Source organism: Sminthopsis crassicaudata, chromosome 1 (assembly GCF_048593235.1).
Source record: "Sminthopsis crassicaudata isolate SCR6 chromosome 1, ASM4859323v1, whole genome shotgun sequence".
Taxonomy (NCBI): Eukaryota; Metazoa; Chordata; class Mammalia; order Dasyuromorphia; family Dasyuridae; genus Sminthopsis; species Sminthopsis crassicaudata.
The window spans coordinates 982,501-1,005,139 of NC_133617.1; the positions used below are offsets into that span (position 1 = coordinate 982,501).

Genomic DNA, 22,639 nt, shown 5'->3' on the forward strand with positions numbered 1-22,639 from the left:
TGCTGATGGACAAGTAGCGATGGACCCCAGAGCTGGAGCCCGAGAAGCGGGCGGGGACCCCCTCGCCCTTGCTCACACCTCCATCACTGTCCACATACATGAGGAACCGAGGGGCCTTTCCCGGGCTCTGCTGGTGCCAATAGATCGTATACCAGCTGTGCTGACTGCTGAGGCTGCAGGAGAGTCTGGCCGTGCCTCCCAGGGACACAGACAGGGAGGGAGGCTGAGTCAGCACAGGCTGGGAGAAGGAACCTGGAAACACAGACAGACATGAATGTCCCAGCACAGGGGAGAGGGGGGAGGGGCTCGGAGACCCTCCCAGGAGCCCCCGGGACAGGGAGGGGGGAGCAGGAGGAGCAGGGCCAGCCCTGACCTGAGCAGAAGCTGATCAGGAGGAGGCAGATGAGAGGCCAGGCCATGGTGCGGGGGACCCGAGAGCTCTGCTGCCCAGAGAGAACCGGCGGGGTCCGGCTCTGCCAGGCCCCTCTTATCCTCCCCCTGGGAGCCTGGGCTGGGCTGGGGAGGGGGCGGGGCTGGATGCAAATCTGGGCCTTCTTAAGCAGCCCTGAGCCCTAAATCTGGAGTCACGGGTCCCCTGGAGCAGACGTGTCTCTCAGGGGGAGGGGATGGAGCAGTGGAAGCCCTTGCCCCCACCCAGCTGAGATGTCACCTATGAGGGATGCCAGGGGGTCAGAACAGCAGCGACATGGTAAGCTGGGCTCTTCCCCCCCCCCCTCCCCAGACACCTCCTGCCTTCATTACCTGCCCATAGCCAGACCTACAGCTGTCCCTAGTGGCTGCAGGTCCCAGGTTACTCCAGCCTTATAACAAACCTCCGGGGCCCCACAGCTAGGAGATCCTGTTTGTTGCTCACCAGTCCCACAAGGGGGCGTCTGTGCACAGGACAAGAGAGGGATGGGGGCAGGGGCGGACAGCCTTGTGGAGGGGGTGGGAGTGTCTGTGACATCTTGTAACAGTCAGGGAAAAGTCTGGGCCATCTTCAGACAAAGGTTTCTTCCAGATCTTCTCTTCATCACTGTCCAGTCACACGTGCTCCCGTGAGGACATCTAGTGGTCGGGTAAAGCACCAGCACTTCTGACAGACTATAAGCAGTAACCCCCAGATTGGAGAACCGAGCGGAGACCTCACAGGGTTGACCCCTATTTTCTTCTGGCCGATCCAGCTCTTTCAGCATCTTTGGTTTACAGGATCTGGTCAGAACCACCCTTTTGTATTCCAAGGGGAGAGATCTGGATCTGCACTAACGTGGGCTGTACCAGCCTCCATTCTAATGATCTGCTCAGGTTGGTAGGTTCTGGCCCTTGAGGAATCAACCTGGGCTCCACCTTAGGCCCCTTCAAGCAAACAAAAGAGCCAAGCTGGAATCATCTCTTTGTAGAGGGTCGAAACATGCCGGCACCATGCTTTGCATCACAGAATCCCTGTCCCTCCGCTTTTGGTGTATTTCTTCCTCTATCTAATACCTCTTTACTAACCAGACTGTAACCTTCCAAACCCTACAATAAACCTCTTTTTATCAATCGAGGTTTTGGGGCCTGTAAATCCTTTTTAGGAGACTCTCGCCGCCACTAGACCTCATTTAACTTTGTATCCTTGCGCCGAATCCAAAGGGGTTGCAGGGGAGCTCCATTTGACTCCCTGCACCCCAAACCTGCCACTAGACCTGGATTAATCCTAATTTTATTTAGGTATCCCTTATCTAGAGCTCATCAGACCTGAGTGCCAGCCTCGGGATCCACTTAGATTCTGCTGAAGAATCTTTCCCTTTCTCAGCTCTTCCAAAGGAATCTGGTCATGGAGAAGGAATGAATGGACACAGAGCATTAATTCATGCTCCATTAATGGTAACTCCATGCTAAGGGCTGGTGATCCTAATGAAAAATTAGGAGAGCCCCTGGAGTCAAGGACCAGCCCTGTTCTACCCTGGAGAGTCTCAACGGAAGGTCTGATGAGAGGTCCCAGGGTCTTGAATAGCAAATAATGATTCCTCTCCTTTAGCTGCATTTTTATGGGTAAAATGCTGTAAGTTTGTGCTGGGGACCATTTCACTGTGCTGAAAACTTTCAGGGGAAGGACCACCTTTTTTATGCAGTACCCCTGTATGATATCTATGGAACACTTGCCAGGCTGTGTCTTCACAAGGCTGGGGAGATAATGGATCCTGAGGTGGAAAGCTTGATATTCATAAAGGTTGGACATGTAAATCCTGGACCAAGGTCCTCAAGAGGAGAGAGGAGGGAGTGATCAAGGAGCTCTTAGTCAGCTGACTTCTTAGGCCTATGCTACATTTTATCTCTCCTTCCCTCCCCTTCTTTGCGTTTTTCAATTTCAAAATTTAAAAAAAAAAAATTCAATTTCAAAGATAAAACTTTTTGTCAATCAATAATTAAGGACACAATAGGCGCAATAACAAAAGTACCGTGAGGGAACTTTGAAAGATCCTTTAAATAACCTGTAAGCAATAAAAAGCAAAGATTACACCTTATGCCTTTTGCATAATGATTTAGCTAGTCAAACTGGACAAAAAGAATTTAAGCCCGACTCCCCAAAAATTAAGTGAGCTATGGTAGAACAGATGACAGAACGAACTCGTCTAAGTAGCAAAATAGTGAGATGATTTTACAATAGAGGTGAAAAGTCTATCCGAACTTAATGATAGCTGGTTGTCCAAAAAAGGAATTTAAGTTCAACTTTAAATTTAACTAAAGTACCTATAAACCTAACTTAAATTTAAATGATAATCAAAAGGGGGACATCTCTTTTGACACGTAAACAAACTTAGCGGATAATGAAAATTTTACAAAAACATTGTAGGCCTAAAAGCAGCCATCAACTAAGAAAGTGTTAAAGCTCAAATTAATATATTAATCCCAAAAATTTATCAAAATCCCTAAAATTAATATTGGACAATTCTATAATAATATAGAAGATATAATGCTAATATTAGTAACATGAACAAATTCTTCTTGCATAAACATAATTTAGCCTGGAACAACCACTACTACTTAATCAAATAAATATTGAATATTGATTGACCTGGCGTATTGATTGAGTGTAGCGATGCATTTCTCTAGTCTAGCATAAAAGGCATCAATCTCTTCTGTATGAAATGCTCTGCTTTTTAAATATATAGTAAAGTTATCATGTACATTTTTTTTCTTTCCTCTCTCCTCCAACCTTAGAGTTGGCCACCATTAGAGACAAATAAGCTTCCTATTATATGAGCTCCTTTCCAGTGGTGAGTCTGACTCCTCACAAAACAAAGTCAAGTTATCAAGTATATATTAAGTACATACTCTTGATGAGGGTGTGGGGTAGGGCAGGATGGGTCTGCAGTTCCTCTTTCTCCAAAGTTCTGTGGGCGGATCAGTGGCAAAAGAATTCTCCTTCTCAAAGCTGTGATAAGAAAGGCTTTATTGGTTAAGAAAAAACACCACAAAGTCTTGGCGGGCAATATCGGCTTCAAGAGAGAAGTAATATTGCAAAGAAACAGAATCTGCAAACTTTACTTTATATAGAAACAGAATAATAGAACAGAATAGGTAAGAATACTTAAGTTTCTATCTGTATAGACCTTCCTGCTTCCAGAGGATATGGAGAAATATGGAGGAGTTCTCCAGAGAATGTAAGTTTTTTTAAGTAAGAAAAAAGTTCTCCAGAGTCTATAAATCCATTTAAGTTTGTATAAGTTTTTGTTGGTGATTTTACATACTGAGCTGTCTGGTTTCGCTCTCATCACTATGTGTGAGGACCTACATGCATAGTAGAGTACTGGGGGCAGGAGGAGGTTCGGTTAGAGTTTGGGATTCAAAATCCAGGACCATTGTCCTCATGATCTGAGAGGAGGGAGCCTCAAGGTGCTTTAATTTGCTCCGTCCAGGCAATATCTTATCTCTCCCTCCAGTGTCTTTGCTATTTAAAAATCTACAGATAAAACTTTTTGTTGAGTAATAAATAAGATCATCTTGAATATTGGCATGGTATGTTGGTCTACTATAGTGATTTTGATTTTTCTTTTTAAATTTAATTTATGTTAATTTAGGAAATAAAACATGAATTTCTGTAATTTACCATAAAAAAATACCAATTTATTATATACAACATCCTATGTTTTAAAAAATATATAATAGTTATGTCATTTTTTTCTCTTTCTGCCCCATCTAGAAATCACTTAGAAAGGATGACCATTAGGGGGCAGCTAGGTGGTGCAGTGGATAGAATACCAGGAGGACCCGAGTTCAAATCTGGTCTCAGACACTTAACACTTCCTAGCTGTGTGACCCTGGGCAAGTCACTTAACCCCAGCCTCAGGGGGAAAAAAAAAAGGAAAAAAACAAAACAAAAAAAGAAATGACGACCATTAAAGACAAATATGCTTCCTTGTATATGAGCTCCCTTCCAGTTCTAAGTCTCTGACTCCCCACCAGTCAATTCACAAGCATTTATTAAGCGCTTACTATGTTTGATGCAACTAAATGGCACAGGGGATAGTGTCTGGTCAGGAGTTAAGTCTTATCTTCCAAACTTCAAGTCTGGCCAGAGATATTTAGTAGCCGTGGGCCATTTAGCCCTGTTTGCCTCAGTTCCTCATTTGTAAAATGAGCTGGAGAAGGAAATTGCAAACTCCTCCAATATCTTTACCAAGGAAATTCCAAATGGGGCCCCTGAAAGTCAGATATCAGCAAAATTACTTAAGAATAACAAAGAATATGTTCCATGTACATGGAGAGAGGCAAAAACAGCCCCATCTAATGAAGTTCACAGCATAAGAAGGGAGGCATAATATGCAAACAGCTCTGTTCAAATAGGACATAAACAGATGAACCAGAGCTAATCCCAGAGAGAAGACATGAGCTTTAAAGAGAGCTGGGAGAGACATTTACACTCCTCATTACACACTGGTGTTGGAAAAACCACAGCTTTGATAAAAACAGACCCTTGTTGGCAAAATGAAGTCCCTGCTTTTTCGTACACTGCCCACATTTCCCATACCTTTCCTTCCAAGGAGCAAACATCTTATAGCGTCATAGTTGCAGTCATCTGCAGTATTGTTTGATTCTAAAGGAAGCATCTTCCTTCAATAGCTCAGAAGGTGATTCCCCACTCTTGCAATAGTCCAAACATTTGATGAGAAGAACCTGCAACATGGTGGGGGCTGTGACAGAGGAGAAAAGGGGCAGGAATCATCTTCATTTTTGGGCTAGATGTTGTAGATGGACAAATATCCATCATCTCCACATCTATCTGATTTAATTTCTATCACATGATGTACTGGGGGACCTTTCCTGGACCCCACTGGTATCAACCAACATTGTAATATGTGTACCCACTGCTCGCGGGGCAGGTGAACCTGGCTGTGGTTTCAAGAGATACAGAGAGTGAGGGAAGCTGAGTCAATGAAATGAAACTCATTAAAGACCCTAAATATAAAGGACTTCTGGAAACTTTGAGAGTCACATAGGAAGAAAGGGAAAGTAGAGGCATCAGAAGTTTTCAGCTCCAGGAAATAGTCTCAAGCACAAAGTTTCAGCATTTTCCCAATAAAATTGCAGTTAAAGAAGAACCATCATTTTTTACAGCTGCAACATCAGGACTGTGGAATCTCTCCATCTGACCATAGCTGAGATCCTCCAGGGTGGAGCAGGGAGCTCCTTGAGAACAAGGACTGTCTTTGTTTTTCCTTAGGATCTCCAGCCCTTAGCATGGAGCTACCTCAGTAGCACGTAACTAATGCTCTTGTCCATTCATTCCTTGTCCATGACCACGTTCCTATGGAAGAGCTGGGAAAGGGAAAGATTCCTCAGCAGAATCTAAGTGAATCCGAGGCTGGCATATGCATGAGTAATTTTTCCAACATTAACCCTTGCATAGACTTTTGTTGCAAATTTTCCCTTCCTCCCCAACATCCCCATAAGCACAGTTTGATAACTTTTTTGGGCATAGTTCCAAATTGCTCTCCAGAATGGTTGCATCCATTCACAACTGCACCAACAATGTATCAGTGTCCTGGTTTTCTCACATCCCCTCCGACATTCATTATCTTTTCTTGTCATCTGAGCCAATCTGAACAGTGTGTAGCTGATGCAACTAGTGGCAGTGCAGAGTTGTGGGGATCCCCTCTGGTCTCAGTACAGGTCCAAAGTGAAAATATTCATGAACACGAAAAATCTGACTGGCAAAAGGGAAGTTTATTATTGACTGAGAAGCCAGCCTTGCTAGGAAAACAGACTCCTTAGTGGCAAGAGATCCTGACAGAAATAGAGGTTATCACTGAGAAGAGGGAATCTTCACAACAGATAAGAGTCCTGGTAGGCATCTGTGCCAAGAGGAGAGGTCCCTTGGCAAACTATAATTTCCACTTTGGACTTCAGAAGAGATTTGGAGTTCAAAATAGTCTTTTTGTTGAGGTCTAGAATTGGGGTATCTAAATGAAATTAGGGTTTAATTCCTGTCACTAGTCCTGACCTGAGCGGACAGTGAGCAGTTAGAGGCAGACGAGAGACTAAGCTACAGAGCAGGGAGTCCCAAGAACTCCCTCTTATTTTACGTCCCTCTTATTCTTTCCTGAAACCGTGTGATGGTGTCTTAAAGAAGGTGAAGAGACTGGGTGCAAATCTGTGCTGGGCATCCCTAAACTCCCCTTGGGCCCTAATGCTGGCTTCTTTTGGGGAAATGTTTCTGGGTGGAGGGGCAAGTCTTGAGATATCTTGGCCTAGTCCCAGGGGTCAAAGTAGCCATAGACACAGCAGGCACCCACCACATACATGGGTACCCCATCATAGTGTTACCTGCTGGCTACAGAACCACCTCCATCCTACTCTCATACACCTTAAACCAGGAGTTCTCAAACTACGGCCCATGGGCAATTTAGGGATGCGGCAGACTGAGGACGTTTATGCGGCCTGCCAGGTTATGTCAGATGGGCTGAGGGGCGAAGACAGAGTGTGAGTTTTTGTTTTTACTATAGTCCTGCCCTCCAACAGTCTGAGGGACAATGAACTGGCCCCCTATTTAAAAAGTTTGAGGACCACTGCCTTAAATCATTTAGAACCAAAATTTGTTCCATGGAAACAGTGCATAAAGACATTTCAATTTTCCCCTCTTCCCCTACACCCTCCCCTATATGGCAAGTAGTCCAATATATGTTATACATGGTAGAAATATATGTTAAATCCAATATATGCAAACATATTTAGTTATTTATTTTTGATGATTTATTAATTTTATAATTATATATTTTTTGACAGTACATTTGCATGGGTAATTTTTTTTTTTACAACATTATCCCTTGTATTCACTTTTCCAAATTTTCCCCTCCCTCCCTCTACTCCCTCCCTGCATACATATTTATGTAATTATCTTGTTGCACAAGAAAACTTAAATCAAACCAGTAAAAGAGAGAGAGAGAGAAGCAAAATAAAATACAAGCAAACAATAACAAAAAGAGTGAAAATTCTACGTTGTGAACCACACTCAGCTCCCACGATCCTCTCTCTGGGTGTAGATGGTTCTCTCCATCACTGAACAATTGGAAGTGGTTTGAATCATCTCATTGTTGAAGAGAGCCACGTCTATCAGAATTGATCGTCATATAATCTTGTTTCTGCATATAATGATCTCCTGGTTCTGCTCATTTCACTCAGCATCAGTTCCTGTCAGTCTCTCCAGGCCTTTCTGAAAACATCCTGCTGGTCATTTCTTACAAAACAATAATATTCCATAACATCCCCTCCCCTAAGTGGTAGGTAGTCAAATACATGTTAGATCCTATATATGTATGTGTATATATATATATATATATATATATATATATATATATATATATATATATACATACATATATATATATATATATATATATATATATATATTTATACAATTATCTTGTTGCACAAGAAAAACCAGATCAAGTAGAGTCCACCTGAGGTCTAGTGGCAGGTTCTCAGTACAGAGAGTCAAATAGACCTCCCCTGCAGTCTCTTTAGATTCAGCACAAGGATACAGAGTTAAATGAGATCTGGTGGTGGTACAAGAGTCCCCTGTAAAGGAATTTACAGACCCGAAAATCTAGATTGATAAAAGAGGTTAATTATGGGATTTGGAAGTAAAGTTATAGTCTAATTAGTGAAGTTGAAGGCAGAGAGAAGAGGGCACCAGAAACAGGTTTCCAGTGGGCAGAGATCCTTGGTGTGCCAGGCGTAAGGCTGCCATGATTGGAACCTCTGCAAAGAGAGGACTCCAGCTTGGCTCTTTTATAATGAGAGATTTAGCTAAAGGGGCCTGTGGGTAGAGTCCCAAGTTGGCTCAGATCCAATGGGGGCTGGGAGAGCCCGGATCTTCCATTGGAATTCAAAGGGATGCTTTTGACCAGAATTTGTGGATCAAAGGTCCCAGCTTCTTGAATTGTTAATGCATCAGCTAGGATGGGCTGGGAATCAGAAAGGAATAAATCCATCTGAAAGGACTAGTTTCTTAAAGGGACCAAAACCCATATCATTTTTATAAGAAATCTGAGCCTAGGGTTTCTATTGAATGAGATTCCTTCCATTTGTCACTGCTCCCAGGACTAGTCTTCCAGCTGACCACTTAAGTTAAAGCTACTAGAAGTAGTCCTGGACTAATTTTCAACTCAATAGAGGGTACAGCTAGTCCCCAACAAGATAACATAATAAAGTCACTTATCTTGATTCCCTGAGAAGGGCCTCTCCCAGAGTAGAGTTTTTCAGACTTTTTTTCCATTGCTCCCCAAAGGCCAAGGTTAACACAATTTACATTATAGTAGTATCTCAGAGTTGTCTTAATTTGCATTTCTCAGATCAATAGTGGTTTGGAACACCTTTTCATATGAGTAGAGATGGTTTAATTTCTGCATCTGAAAATTGCCTGTTCATATCCTTTGAACATTTATCATTTGGAGAATGGCTTGAATTCTTATATATTTGAGTCAATTCTTTCTATATTTTAGAAATGAGGCCTTTATCAGAGCCTTTGGATGTAAAAATGTTTTCCCAATTTATTATTTCCTTTCTAATCTTGTCTGCATTAGTTTTGTTTGTAAAACTCTTTTTAACTTAATACAATCAAAATTATCTATTTTATGATCAATAATGATCTCTAGTTCTTCTTTGGCCCCAAATTCCTTCCTCCTCCACAGATCTGAGAGGTAAACGATCCTATATTCTTCTAATTTGTTAATATTATTTATGTCTAGATCATGAACCCATTTCAACCTTATCTTGATATATGGTGTTAGATGTGGGTCGATGCCTAGTTTCTGCCAAACTAGTTTCTAATTTTCCCAGCAGTTTTTGTCAAATAATGAGTCCTTATCCTAAAAGCTGGTGCCTTTGGGGTCCAATATCTTTTTCAAGAAAATTCCAAAAGAGGTTACTAAAAGTCGGACATGACTGGAAAAATGACTTAGAATGACAAACAACAAGAAGTTTCATGTTCATGGAGAAAGGCACAAACAGCCTCATCCAAAGGAATCATGGGATAAGGAGGGAGGGGTAATGCAAACAGCTATGAACAAGCAGGGTATAAATGAGACAAAAAACAGCTAAGCCCAGATAAAAGGCCTGAGAAGTAAAGAGGTTTGGGAGAGGCATTTTGTGGAAGGAAGGTAGGATTTTACTTGAGTTTTGTAGGAAGCCAAAGAAGGAAAAAGCTGGAGATGAGCAGACATAGACTTCCAAGCAAGTAAGACAGCCAGGGACAATGGACAGAGTTGGTAGAGCGTCCTGGATAAGTAACAAGTAGGAGCTCATTGTCCCTGGAAGGTGGACTAGATGGGGGCGGAAGCCCAGAAAGGTGGGAGGAGGTCAGGCAATGAAGAACTTTGAAAACCAAATTGCTGATTCTATATTCTATACTGGGGGTGCTGGGGAGCCACTGGAAGGTACTGAATAGAGAGGCTGGAACTGTGATGCTGAGAGCTGACCTTTCATGCTAGGAGCATAGGAAAAATCTGTACAGCTTGCCTCCCTTTCCACGTCCTACCCTCCTCCGGGGAAGAACCCTCGTGGTTGTGGGCCAACGAAATTTGGCAGATGCTTGTGACTCATTATAAATCTTTTGGCCACTGCCTTTCGTCCATGTTGTCATGGACACCTCTCAGGATTTGCTTTTGCAGTACCAGCAGCACAAGAGATGGCCTGGGGGGTCACTCAGTTCCTTACACAGGTCTCAAATCCATGGCCATATTCAGGAAGGATGATGTGCTTAAGGGGAGGCAACAGGAGATGGTCAGTCACCTGCAGTTCTAAGTGTTTCCAGGAAAGGGCACACAAGGCCTTTCTGGGGCTATCCAGCAGGAAAAGATGCTCAGCTGCGTGGTACCTACAGAGGGGCAGAGAGAATAAGACAAAGAGAAAGGGACAGAACAGGAATTACGGGAGGCAGACAGAGTGGAGTGGGAGCACATCCTAGAGCTTCCCCACAAGTCAGAGCAGAGATGCGCCTGGGTGGTCAGGAAGTATAGACATCAAATCACCTTTAAGTTATTAGTTTTGCCTCAGGTTCCTTATCTGTGGCAATATAATACCAAGTTCTCATGGCTATGGAGAAAATCCAAGAAGTTCTAATTGATAAAGTGCCTTCCAAGCCTTGAAACGGAAATGCTTATAAATGTTGTTCATGTTGTTATCATGAGGTAAGCTCCTGGCACAGCATTGTTGTCTGGGAGCTTGGGGAGCCATCATCACGTCTTCTATTCCTCACATCATATTCCGCCTAGATTAGCCTCCTCTGGTTGGAGGACACAGGGGCCTCCAGGACTCGGTGTTCCTTGTGGCCCATCACTCACTGTCTAAGCACACAGACACAGATCTTCATCTTTTGCACTTTCCCTTTCTCATTTTTACACTTTAAGATTTCCTCTTGGAAATTGGGGATTTTGAGGGTTTTTCCTAGACTTTTAAAATTGCATTTGGCTGCTCTGATCTGCTCTTTCTCTATTTTTTTTTTTTTTGATGAAAGCTTTTAGAAATATTCATTTTATTCTGCTCACTGCTGGATCCCATAGGTTTTAATATTTTGTATCATTGTTGTCTTTCTCTTAGTTAGCTCATAAGGTATGACAGGTCCCATCTTGAATTTGGGCCAGATCTAGAAGGCTGAGTTAAAACAAATAAACACCAGTTTGGTACAAAACTGCTTTTCAGGGAAGAAAATCCCATCAGGACGTGCAAATCAGAAATTCATCCAGGCTCTCTGGGACTCAGTTTCTTCATCTGCAAGATGAGTGGGCTGGGATTCCTTGTATGGAAGGTCCCTTCCAACTCCACATGGACGATTCCATAAACCGCAGAAATCAAGTACTGTGAACATTTATTCATTGGCTGTGGTGTTCCAAGTTCCATGGTACATAATAGGCAAAAATAGCTTCCACTCTTGAGGAACTCACAGGCTAAGGTGGTGGGGGGACAAATGTTAACAGCAACAGCCAAACAGCCCATGAAAGAGAGAAAGTGGAGAAAAGAGAGACAGCCCTGAGATTAAGGAGGTCAGGGAGAGACTTTCTGTAAAGGAAGTTAAGATTCTTTTTTTTTTTTTTAATTTTATTTAGAATTTTTTTTCCACAGTATATATGCATGAGTAATTTTTTTATAATATTATCCCTTGTATTCATTTTTCCAAATTATCCCCCCCTCCCTCTACTCCCTCCCCTAGATGACAGGCAATCCCATACATTTTACATGTGTTACAGTATAACCTAGATACAATATATGTGTGTAAATCCCATTTTCTTGTTGCAGATTAAATATTAGCTTCCGAAGGTATAAGTAACCTGGGCAGACAGATATTAGTGCTAACAATTTACATTCACTTCCCAGTGTTCCTTCTCTGGGTGTAGTTATTTCTGTCCATCATTGATCAACTGGAAGTGAGTTGGCTCTTCTTTATGTTGAAGATATCCACTTCCATCAGAATACATCCTCATACAGTATTGTTGTTGAAGTGTACAGTGATCTTCTGGTTCTGCTCATTTCACTCAGCATCAGTTGATGTAAGTCTCTCCAAGCCTCTCTGTATTCCTCCTGCTGGTCATTTCTTACAGAACAATAATATTCCATAACCTTCATATACCATAATTTACCCAACCATTCTCCAATGGATGGACATCCATTCATGGAAGTTAAGATTCTACCTGAGACTGGAGGCAAGAAAAAGCCAATGACAGACAGCTAGGCAGGGAACACGGCCAGAGCCAGTGGGCAGAGATGGCAGACAGTGTCCTTAACAGCGAGGAGCTCATTGTCCCTGGCAGGTGGAGGAGCAGGTGCCCGAGGATTTAAGGAGCCAGAAGGCCAGAGAGGTGGGAAGGGGTTTGGTCATAAAAGGTCTTGAAACTCCAAGGAGGGCTCTAAATTATATCCAGGGGGCAACAAGAAGGCAGAGGCAATAATTGAATGGAAGAGACAAGGAGGTGATGAGGTCAGATCCTGTCTTGAATGTATTTGACAGCAGAGGGGAGGCTGGACTTTAATGCCTTGAAGCAGGGGCCAGGCAGGTGCTCGTGGCACCTCCCAGTGTTCGTGACTGGATCTGCCCTACTGTGGTGTCTGTGTCAGGGGAGAAAAGGGAGGCCGGGCCCAGGCCCAGCAGCAGTTGGAGTCTTCTCCCAGGGGCCCCTTCACCAAGGATCTTTTCTCTTCCAAGAAGAAGCCGGGCTGGCTGTTGTAGGCAAAACATGGCAGAAGCTCCCTCTGGCCTCCTCTCCACTTGTCAAACCCTGAAGGCTGAAGGCTCAGCTAAATCTCTCCCCAGGGTTATAATGGGATGTGGCTAAAATCCAGGTTCTGGGGTGAGAAGATCTGGGGGCAAGACCTATTTTTGTCACGTGTTCCAGGTTTCTTCTCAGGGGAGTCATAGAAATCCTGGACAGAGAGACAGAGACAGAGATACAGAGAGAGACACAGAGACACAGAGAAAGACAGAGAAAGAGAGGGAGATACAGAGACACAGACAAAGAAAGACAGAGACACAGAAAGAGATACAGAGTGAGAGAGGGAGAGAGAGAGACAGACAGTAACACAGAGATACAGAGAGAGATAGAGACAGAGACACAGAAAGACAGAGAGAGAAAGAGAAAGATAGAGAGTGAGAGAGAGAGAGAGAGAGAGTCAGAGAGAGAGACAGAGACAGAGACAAAGACAAAGAAAGAAAGAGACAGAGAGATATAGAGAGAGATAGAGACAGAGACACACACACACACACACACACACACACAAACACACATACAGAGAGAGAGAGAGAGAGAGAGAGAGAGAGAGAGTGATGTACAGACAGGCAGAATATCAGGCATAGATGTAGAGCCAGAGGCAGAAAGGGGAACAAAGAAAAAGTGTGAAAGACGAAGAAGCAGAGGAAAGGAGAGACCCACTGGGCCCCTGGCAGCTTGGGCTGAGTCAGCAGCCTGGGGCAGGTTGGGGCTGGCAGGGAGGTTTTTGTCCCACTTCCCCACTGAATGTGTCACTGTGGTAACCTGTCTCACAGTAATAATCGGCCTCATCCTCAGGCTGGACGCTGCTGATGGACAAGTAGCGATCGGCCCCAGAGCCGGAGCCTGAGAAGCGGGCGGGGACCCCCTCGCCCTTGCCCACATCTCCATCACTGTCCACATACATGAGGTACCGGGGGGCCTTTCCCGGGCTCTGCTGGTACCAATAAACATAGTAGCCGCTGTATTCACTGCTGAGGCTGCAGGAGAGTCTGGCCGAGGCTCCCAGGGACACAGACGTGGAGGGAGGCTGAGTCAGTACAGGCTGGGAGAAGGAACCTGGAAACACAGACAGACATGAATGTCCCAGCACAGGGGAGAGGGGGGAGAGGCTTGGAGACCCTCCCAGGAGCCCCCGGGACAGGGAGGGGGGAGCAGGAGGAGCAGGGCCAGCCCTGACCTGAGCAGAAGCTGAGCAGGAGGAGGCAGACGAGAGGGCCAGGCCATGGTGCGGGGGACCCGAGAGCTCTGCTCCCCAGAGAGAACCGGCGGGGTCCGGCTCTGCCAGGCCCCTCTTATCCTGCCCCTGGGAGCCTGGGCTGGGCTGGGGAGGGGGCGGGGCTGGATGCAAATCTGGGCCTTCTTAAGCACCTGTAGGTCCTAAATCTGGAGTCATGGGTCCCAGGAGGAAGCTGTGTTGTTCAGGGTGGAGGAATGGGGCACTGCCTTTGCCCCTGCCCAGCTGAGATGTCGTCCATGAGGGATCCCTGGGGTCAGAGCAGCCACAGCCAGCTGGGCTCATCCCCCCTGCCCCCATTGCAAGCTCAAAAGCAGTTCCACAGCGCCCCCCAGTGGCTGTTGGCCCCCAGTTAAACATCCTCCCCCTTACAAGCAAATCTCAGGGGCCCCAGTCAGGAGCCCCCTGCTTGTTGCTCACCAGTCCCACAAGGGGGGCGTCTGTTCACAGGAGAATACAATGGATTGGTGCCAGGGAGGGCAGCCTTGTGGAGTGGGGATGTGGATGTGACCTGGCAACAGTCATTGTCAATCCTGGGCCATTTTCATACTAAGTTTTGCTTCTAGGACTTCTGCTCCATCACTCTCCAGTCACACGTGCTCCCGGGAGGACATCTAGTAGGATGGAAGAAGCACCACCACCTTTAAAAAAATTACAAGCAGTAACCACCAAACTGGAGGACTCAAAGGGGCTTTGGATGGAGCCAAGTCAGGGCCTTCTGCCTCCTCGGGGCCTGTGTCCCCCTCACTGGGACACGTGACCCCACATCTGTACTAGCGTCTCTGCACAGCTCTAAGCTCGTACCCTGAAAGTCGTCGGCTGTTTTCTTCTGGCCGATCTATCACTTTCATCATCTTTTCTCGTGTTTTTACAGAGTTTCTCTAAAGATACAACATCATCAGCACAAGAATAGGGTTCAGGTCTCCAATTCCACCAGTCCTGGAAGCTGATGGGGCCCTCAGGAAGACGGGACCAAAGTGCCAGCCGCGGATCCACTTAGATTCTGCTGAAGAAGTTTTCCCTTTCCCAGCTCTTCCATAGGGATCTGTTCATGGACAAGCAAGGAATGATCCTGGAGCATTAATCGAGTGCTAGTGTGGTAGCTCCATGCTAAGGGCTGGAGATCCAAAGGAAAAACAAAGACAGCCCCCGGTCTCAAGGAGCTCCCTGTTCTGCCCTGGAGGGTCTCAGCTGTAGGTCTGCTGGAGAGGTCCCAGGTCCTGAGCTTGCAGCAGCAAATGATGATGATTCTCCTTTAACAGCAGTTAGAGTGACAAAATGTTGCACTTAGTGGTGGGGACCTTTCACGGAGCTGAAAACTTTCAGTCTTTTGTTTGGTCTTGTCCTGTCAGGAGGACAGTGTCTGCAGGAGCAGTTGCCGGGCTGCATCTCCCCAAGGTTATATCCCAGTTGTGGGACGATGGAGCCCAAATTGGAAGCTTTGCTGTTCACAGAGTTAAGGACTCCAAATCCTGGACCTTTCTCTTTATGCTCCGAGAGGAGGGAGGGTCCAGGGAGCCTTAGTGGTTTGACTTGTTAGGCCCATGAACCCTAATCCTACAACCTATCTCTCCCTCTGGTGCTACTTAACAATACAAAAATAAAACATTTTTTGAACAATAAGTAATGAAGGACATTTGGAATATTAGCCTGCTATATTGGTCCACCAGAATGATTATGATTTTTCTTTTTTTGAATTTAGGGAATAAAACGAACATTTTTGTAATTTCGCATAAAATGTGCCAATCTATTATATATAGATATATGTTTTTTTTTTGTTTTAAAAATACGTAATAAATTTAGCATGTGAATTTTATTCTTCCATTCCTGCCCCACCCTAGAGACAGCCATGATTAGAGACAAATATGCTTCCTTGCATGTGAAGTCATTTCCAGTTCTGAGTCTGTGACTGTCCATGAATCAATAAAGTCAACAACAATTTATTGAGCGCCTCCTGTGTTTGAGGCAGCCAGCTGCCAGAGTGGATAGAGTGCCGGGTCAGAAGGTGGGCAGGCTCCTCCTCCTGATTTCATATCTGGCCAGAGACATGCAGTTGCTGAGGGCAATTTAGCCTGGTTTGCCTCAGTTCTTCATTTGTAACATGAGCTGGAGAAGGAAATTGCAAACTCCTCCAATAGCTTAAAAAGAAAATTCCAAACGGGGTCCCTGGAAGTTGGACATGACTGGGAACATGACTTCAGAATAACAAACAGCAATGTGCTCCATGTTTATGGAGAAAGGCACCAACAGCCCCATATAAAAGAGTCATAGCATAAGGAGGGAGGAGTAATGCTCTGGACAAGCAGGAGATGAGTGAGATAAAATAGAGCTAATCCCAAAGAAAAGGCATGAGCATTTTGTCATGATATACTGGGAACCCTTGCTGGTTCCAACCAACATTATAATATGTGTACTCACTGCTCCTGGGGCAGGTGAACCTGGCTATGGTTCAAGACATACAGAGCCTGAGGGAAGCTGAGTCAGCACAGTCTGGCAGAGAGAAGCTGGAGAAATGAAACTCATTAAAGACCCTGAACATGAAGGACTTCTAGAGACTGCTTTGAGATCTATGTAGAAAGGAAGGAAAATGGAAGCAAAGAAATGGTTCCTGTGACTAGTCTGGATCTGAGCACAGTCAGCAGTAAGAAGCAGATGAGAGACCAGGTTGTGGGGCAGGGAGTCCAAAGAGCTCTGCTCTCCAAAGAGCACACAGCGAGGCAAGAGCTTTCTCATCCTTTCCTTGAAATCATTTAATGATGTCTAGGAGAATAGGAAAAGTCTTGGTACAAATCTGTGCCTGATCCTGTGCTTTTTTTTTGCTGCCCCCTGGGTCTTAGTCCTCTTGTGGGGTTATGTCTTTCTGAGAGGAGGGGGTGTCTCAAGATATCTTGGACTAGTCCCATTTGGTACAAAAAAAGACATCTACAGCAATTCTTCATCAAGGAGACAGTGTGATTGATGGTGATCCTCTCAGCACAACCAGACCAGAGCTTTACTCCTTACCCAGTGCTTGTGGCTAGAATCTTATTAAAGGCCATGAAATGGGTAATATAATTATCTGGGACAGGACCTGACAAGATAGAGACATCTTATACCAATGCCAAATTAAGGTATGCTGGGTAACCATCCCAGAGTGGTGAATTTTATTGGCCACAGCTCCAAATTTCACCCATGGGTCTCCTTCAGGATAGCCTGGCTATTCCATAACTGGCCATGGGATTTTGAACAAAAGGTTTCTAAGATATCTTACTATACATCCAAACATAATATTTGTACTGTATACTCTCCAGACTTAACTGTACAGAGAGTGGTCAGAACTCCTCTTCAGGATACTCAGCAGCATGAATTGTATGCAATCATGCTAGCTCTTATTACCTGAGAGACATAAATACAATATCTGATTCGGCCTATTCAGTAGGTGTGGTACAAAGAATTACCACAGCCCAAATAAAATTTGTGCCTCTAATATATATCAGCTCTTTGAGGAACTTCAAGAGCAAGTGAGAAAGCATCCAGGTAAGATTTATATCTTGCATGTCCACTCTACTAGTGGACTTCCAGGTCCTATTTTCATGAAACTCAGAGCAGATCTCCTTCTCACCAGGTTAGCCACACTCCCCTATTTCAGGCCACCCAAGAATCTCATTGTAAATCTCATCAGGCTGCTCGAGCTTTATGTTTACAATTTGGAGTAACAAGAGAGGAAGCTAGGAATATAGTAAAAAGCTGTATTGCTTGCCTTCCTTTGCATGCTCCTACACTCCCTCTAGGGAAGAATCCTCGTGGTTTGAGAGCCAGTGAAATTCCAAGTGAGAAACTCTTTCAGGTTCTCTGGGACTCAGTTCCTATATCTATAAGGTGAGTGGGCTGGGGTTCCTTATATCCGGTGTCCCTTTCATTTTTTTTTTTTTAATTTTTTATTTTATTTTATAATTATAACATTTTTTGACAGTACATATGCATGAGTAATTTTTTACAACATTATCCCTTGCACTTACTTCTATTCAGATTTTTTCCCTTCCTCCCCCAACCCCTTCCCCCAGATGGCAAGCAGTCTTATATATGTTAAATATATTACAGTATAATTTAGATACAATATATGTGTGTAGAACCGAATTTTTTGTTGCACAGGAAGAATTGGATTCAGAAGGTAAAAATAACAGTTTACATTCATTTCCCACCGGTGTCCCTTTCAACGCCACAGGTATGATTCCATAAATCCCATAGATCAAGTAATGTCAACAAACTTTTATTAAATTCCTACTGTGTTCCAAGTTCCATGGTATAAAATAGAAAAAACACCCTTCAGGCTTGAGGAGTTCACAGACTAAGGTGATACTGGGGACAACATTTAAACAGCAACAGCCAAATAGCGTATAAAAGAGACAAAGTGGAGAAAAGAGGGAAAGCCCTGAGATTAAGGAGGTCAGGGAGAGACTTTCTGCAAAGGAAGGATTCCCTGGGGGGGAGAAAGAAGCTGGAGATGAGCAGGGTGAGACAGCTAGGCAGGGAACACAGTCAGGGCCAGTGGGCAGAGGTGGCAGACAGGGCTGCCTGGGGAACAGTGAGGAGCTCATTGTCCCTGGAAGGTGGAGGAGCGGGTGCCCAGGGATTTTAGGAGTCAGAAACTCAGAAAGGTGGGAAATGGCCTAGCCATAAATGGTCTTGAAAGCCTAAGAGAGGCTCTAAATTATATCCAGGAAACAGTAGGAAAGCAGAGGAGATGACTGATGGAGGAGACCAGGAAGTGATGAGGTCAGATCCAGGGCTGAATGTATTTGACAGCAGAGTAAGGCTGGGCTTTAATGGGAACAGCCTTGAAGCAGGGGCCAGGCAGCTGCTGGTGGCCACCTCCAGGTGTTGGGTGACTGGACCTGCCCCACTGTGGTGTCTGTGTCAGGGGAGAAAAGGGAGGCCGGGCCCAGGACCAGCAGCACTTGGAGTCCTCTCTGTTCCCACTTCAGTGCTGGGGTCTTTACTGCTCTACAGGGTATCTATGGCCAAGGGGTCATGACCCCTGGCTGTTGTCCCAGGCTGTTGTCTCTTTTCAAGATTTAGCCAGGCAGGCTCCCACTCACCTCTCCCTCTCACCTCTCCACTTGTCAAATTCTGAAGCCTGAAGACTCAGCTAAATCTCTCCCCTGGGTCACAAGGGGACATGGGTAAAATCCAGGTTTTCTTCCCATTGGCCCTGGCTGTGTTCCCTGCCTAGCTGTCTAACTCTGCTCATCTCCAGCTTCTTTCTCCCCCACCTCCCCCGGGAATCCTAACTTCCTTTGCAGAAAGTCTGTCTGATCTCCTCAACCTTAGGGCTTTCTCTCTCATCTCCACTTTGTCTCTTTTTTGGGCTGTTTGGCTGTTGCTGTTTACAGGTTGTCCCCAGTATCACCTTAGTCTGTGAGCTCCTCAGAGACCTATTTCTGTCATGTAATCTAGGTTTCATTTCAGGTGAGTCAAAGAAATCTCTAGACAGACAGAGAGATAGACAGAGACAGAGACACGGAGAGAGACAGAGATAGAGAGACAGAGTCAGAGAGAGGCAGACACACAGAGAACAAAAAGAAGAAAAAGAAAGAAAAACAAGAAGGAAGAGGAGGGGGGGAGAGAGAGAGATGGAGAGATAGACAGGAAGAATAGCAGGCACAGATGCAGAAGCAGAGGCAGAAAGAGGAAGAAAGAAAACAGTGTGTGAGAGGAAGAAGCAGAGAGAGAGAGACCTTCTGGTCCCCTGGCAGCCTGGGCCAGGTCGGGGCTGGCGGGGAGGTTTTTGTCCCACTTCCCCACTGAATGTGTGTCACTGTGGTAACCACTCTGATATGTCGCACAGTAATAATCGGCTTCATCCTTAGGCTCGATGTTGCTGATGGACAAGTAGCGATTGGCCCCAGAGCCAGAGCCTGAGAAGCGGGCAGGGACCCCCTCGCCCTTGCCCACACCTCCACTGCTGTCCACATACATGAGGTACCGGGGGGCCTTTCCCGGGCTCTGCTGGTGCCAATACATCATATTCCCACTGTGCTGACTGCCGAGGGTGCAGGAGAGTCTGGCGGTGCCTCCCAGGGAAACAGATGTGGAGGGAGACTGAGTCAGCACAGGCTGGGAGAAGGAACCTGGAAACACAGACAGACATGAATGTCCCAGCACAGGGGAGAGGGGGGGAGGGGCTCAGAGACCCTCCCAGGAGACCCCAGGACAGGGAGGGGGGAGCAGGAGGAGCAGGGCCAGCCCTGACCTGAGCAGAAGCTGAGCAGCAGGAGGCAGACGAGAGGCCAGGCCATGGTGCGGGGGACCCGAGAGCTCTGCTCCCCAGAGAGAACCGGCGGGGTCCGGGCTCTGCCAGGCCCCTCTTATCCTCCCCTGGGAGCCTGAGATGGGCTGGGGAGGGGGGTGGGGAAACTTCATGCAAATCAGGGCCTTCTGAAACAGCTCTGAGCCCTAAATCAGCATTTTCTCAACCATACCCTGAGTTCTAACTCTGAGGTCATGGGTCCCATAAGGCAGATGTGTCTCTCAGGGGGAGGGGATGGAGCCCAGATGAAATGTCACCCATGAGGGATCCCAGGGGTCAGAGCAGCCACAGCCAGCTGGGCTCCTCCCCACCTGAGATACCCAGATTGCTCCTGCCCCCATTGCCTGCCCAAATCTAGTCTCACAGCGACCCCTAGTGGCCTCAGGCCCCCAGTTAACTGCCCTCCCCAACTTGGAAGCAAACCCCAGGTGCCCCACAGCCAGGAGACCCCTGCTTATTGTTGGCCAGTCCCACAAGGGGGCGTCTGCAAACAGGAGAATATGATCTATTGGTGCAGGAGAGAGCAGCCTTGTGGTCTGTGAATGTGACCTTGCAGTAGTCATTGGCTTCGGTCATTTTCAGACCAAGGTTTGCTTCTAGGACTTCTCTCCATCACTCCCCAGTCACACGTGCTCCCGGGAGGACATCTAGTGGTCGTGTAAAGCACCAGCACTTCTAACAGATTACAAAGAGTAACCCCAGAACAGGAGGACAGACCTGACACCTCAAAGGGGGTTTGTTTGGAGCCAAGTCAGGGCCTTCTGCCTCCTCCAGGCCTGTGTCCCCCTCACTGGGACACGTGACCGCACATCTGTACTAGAGTCTCTGCCCAGATCTAGGATCCTCCTCTATTTTCTTCTGGCCGATCCGGCACTTCTGTCACTCTCCTCATGTTCTTCCAGTTTTCCCAAAGATATGACATCATCAGCTCAAGCACAGAGTTTCTGTCTCCATTCCCTCAGTCCCGGAAGCTGATGGGGCCCTCAGGGAGACAGGACCGAAGTGCCAGCCTCGGGATCCACTTAGATTCTGCTGAAGAAGCTTTCCCTTTCCCAGCTCTTCCATAGGAATCTGGTCATGGACAAGGAATGAAGGTACCTGGAGCATTAATCAAGTGCTCTATGAGGCAGCTCCATGCTAAGGGCTGGCGATCCTGAGGAAAAACAAAGACAGCCCCAGGTCTCAAGGAGCTCCCTGCTCCACCTGGGAGGATCTCAGCTATGGTCAGATGGAGAGTTCCCCAGTCCTGCTGCTGCAGCTATAAAAGAGGATGATTCTCCTTTCACTGCATTTTACTGGTAAAAGCTGTAACTTGGTGGTGGCGACCATTTCTGGAGCTGAAAACTTTCTGGACAAGGACCTTCTTTTTTGGAGTATTGGACTGTCACGAGTTCAGGATCTACTGGACCAGTGGCCAGGCTGCATCTCCCCAAGGTTATGTCCCCGGCATGGGATAAAGGTGTCCGGGCCGCTCTCATGTGGCCATCGTCCCATGGGTGGGTTTGTCGTATTCTCAAGTATGAATATGTAACTGTGAAACGTGACATGGAGGGCCCACTCTGGCCGTTGGGCCATTCATGTTTCTGAAGATGTTCGCAGGAAGTCCATTCCATCTTTCACAGGATTCTGAAGAGGGAACTTTGTACAGCAGCAGCTGAATTGCTTCTGTTGCTCAGAAATTTTTCAGTCCTGTCCAACTCTTCCTGACCCCTTGGAGGTTTTCTTGGCCAAGGTACAAGAGTCGTTCGCCATTTCCTTCTCCAACTCATTTGGCAGTTGTGGAAACTGAGCCATAAAGGTCACTTGCCCAGGGTCACCCAGCCAGTAAAGGTCTGAGGGCAGAGCTGAATTCAGGCAAATGTGGTCTTTTTGATCCGGATCTGGCACTGTATCTGCTTCACCAGCTGGCTGCCCAGAGCTACACGTTGCATTCTCTGCCATTTCATTGTGTGATCTACTTTGTCTGAAGTCTGGACTCCTTCCTTACAAGAACATTCCTATAGAGCTGCCTGGCAGATTCCAGATCTTAAATTAAAATCAGAAACCTGTCCGTTTCTATTCAGAATCCTGTAGGATCCTCTCATTTCTCTCTTTTTGTGGTATACTTTTGGGTGAGTTCATGTGTGCTGTCCCCTGTCCTTTGGATTTTATTCTTGGATTGGAGCCATTGAAGAGGCTCTTTCTGAAGAAGAGTCTGATTTCACTGTTACCATGGTGTTTTCCACCTCCTTTCCTCTCCCTCATCCTCATTTCACACTTCTCACCTGTTCTCATGGGATTCAAATAGAATCGATGCTAGGATAAGTTTCTATCCTGCTTTCTGTTGGTTCCTGATCCATGGGCTATTGATGAAGGCTTGGAAGCTTTCTT

At 45.9% G+C, this 22,639-nt stretch overlaps 1 gene segment (V, D, J or C); it reads right to left on the reverse strand.

The window, feature by feature from the left end:
• The window catches only part of LOC141556155 (immunoglobulin lambda variable 9-49-like), a 1,090,947-nt gene that overhangs the window by 954,171 nt on the left and 114,137 nt on the right, over window positions 1–22,639 (reverse strand).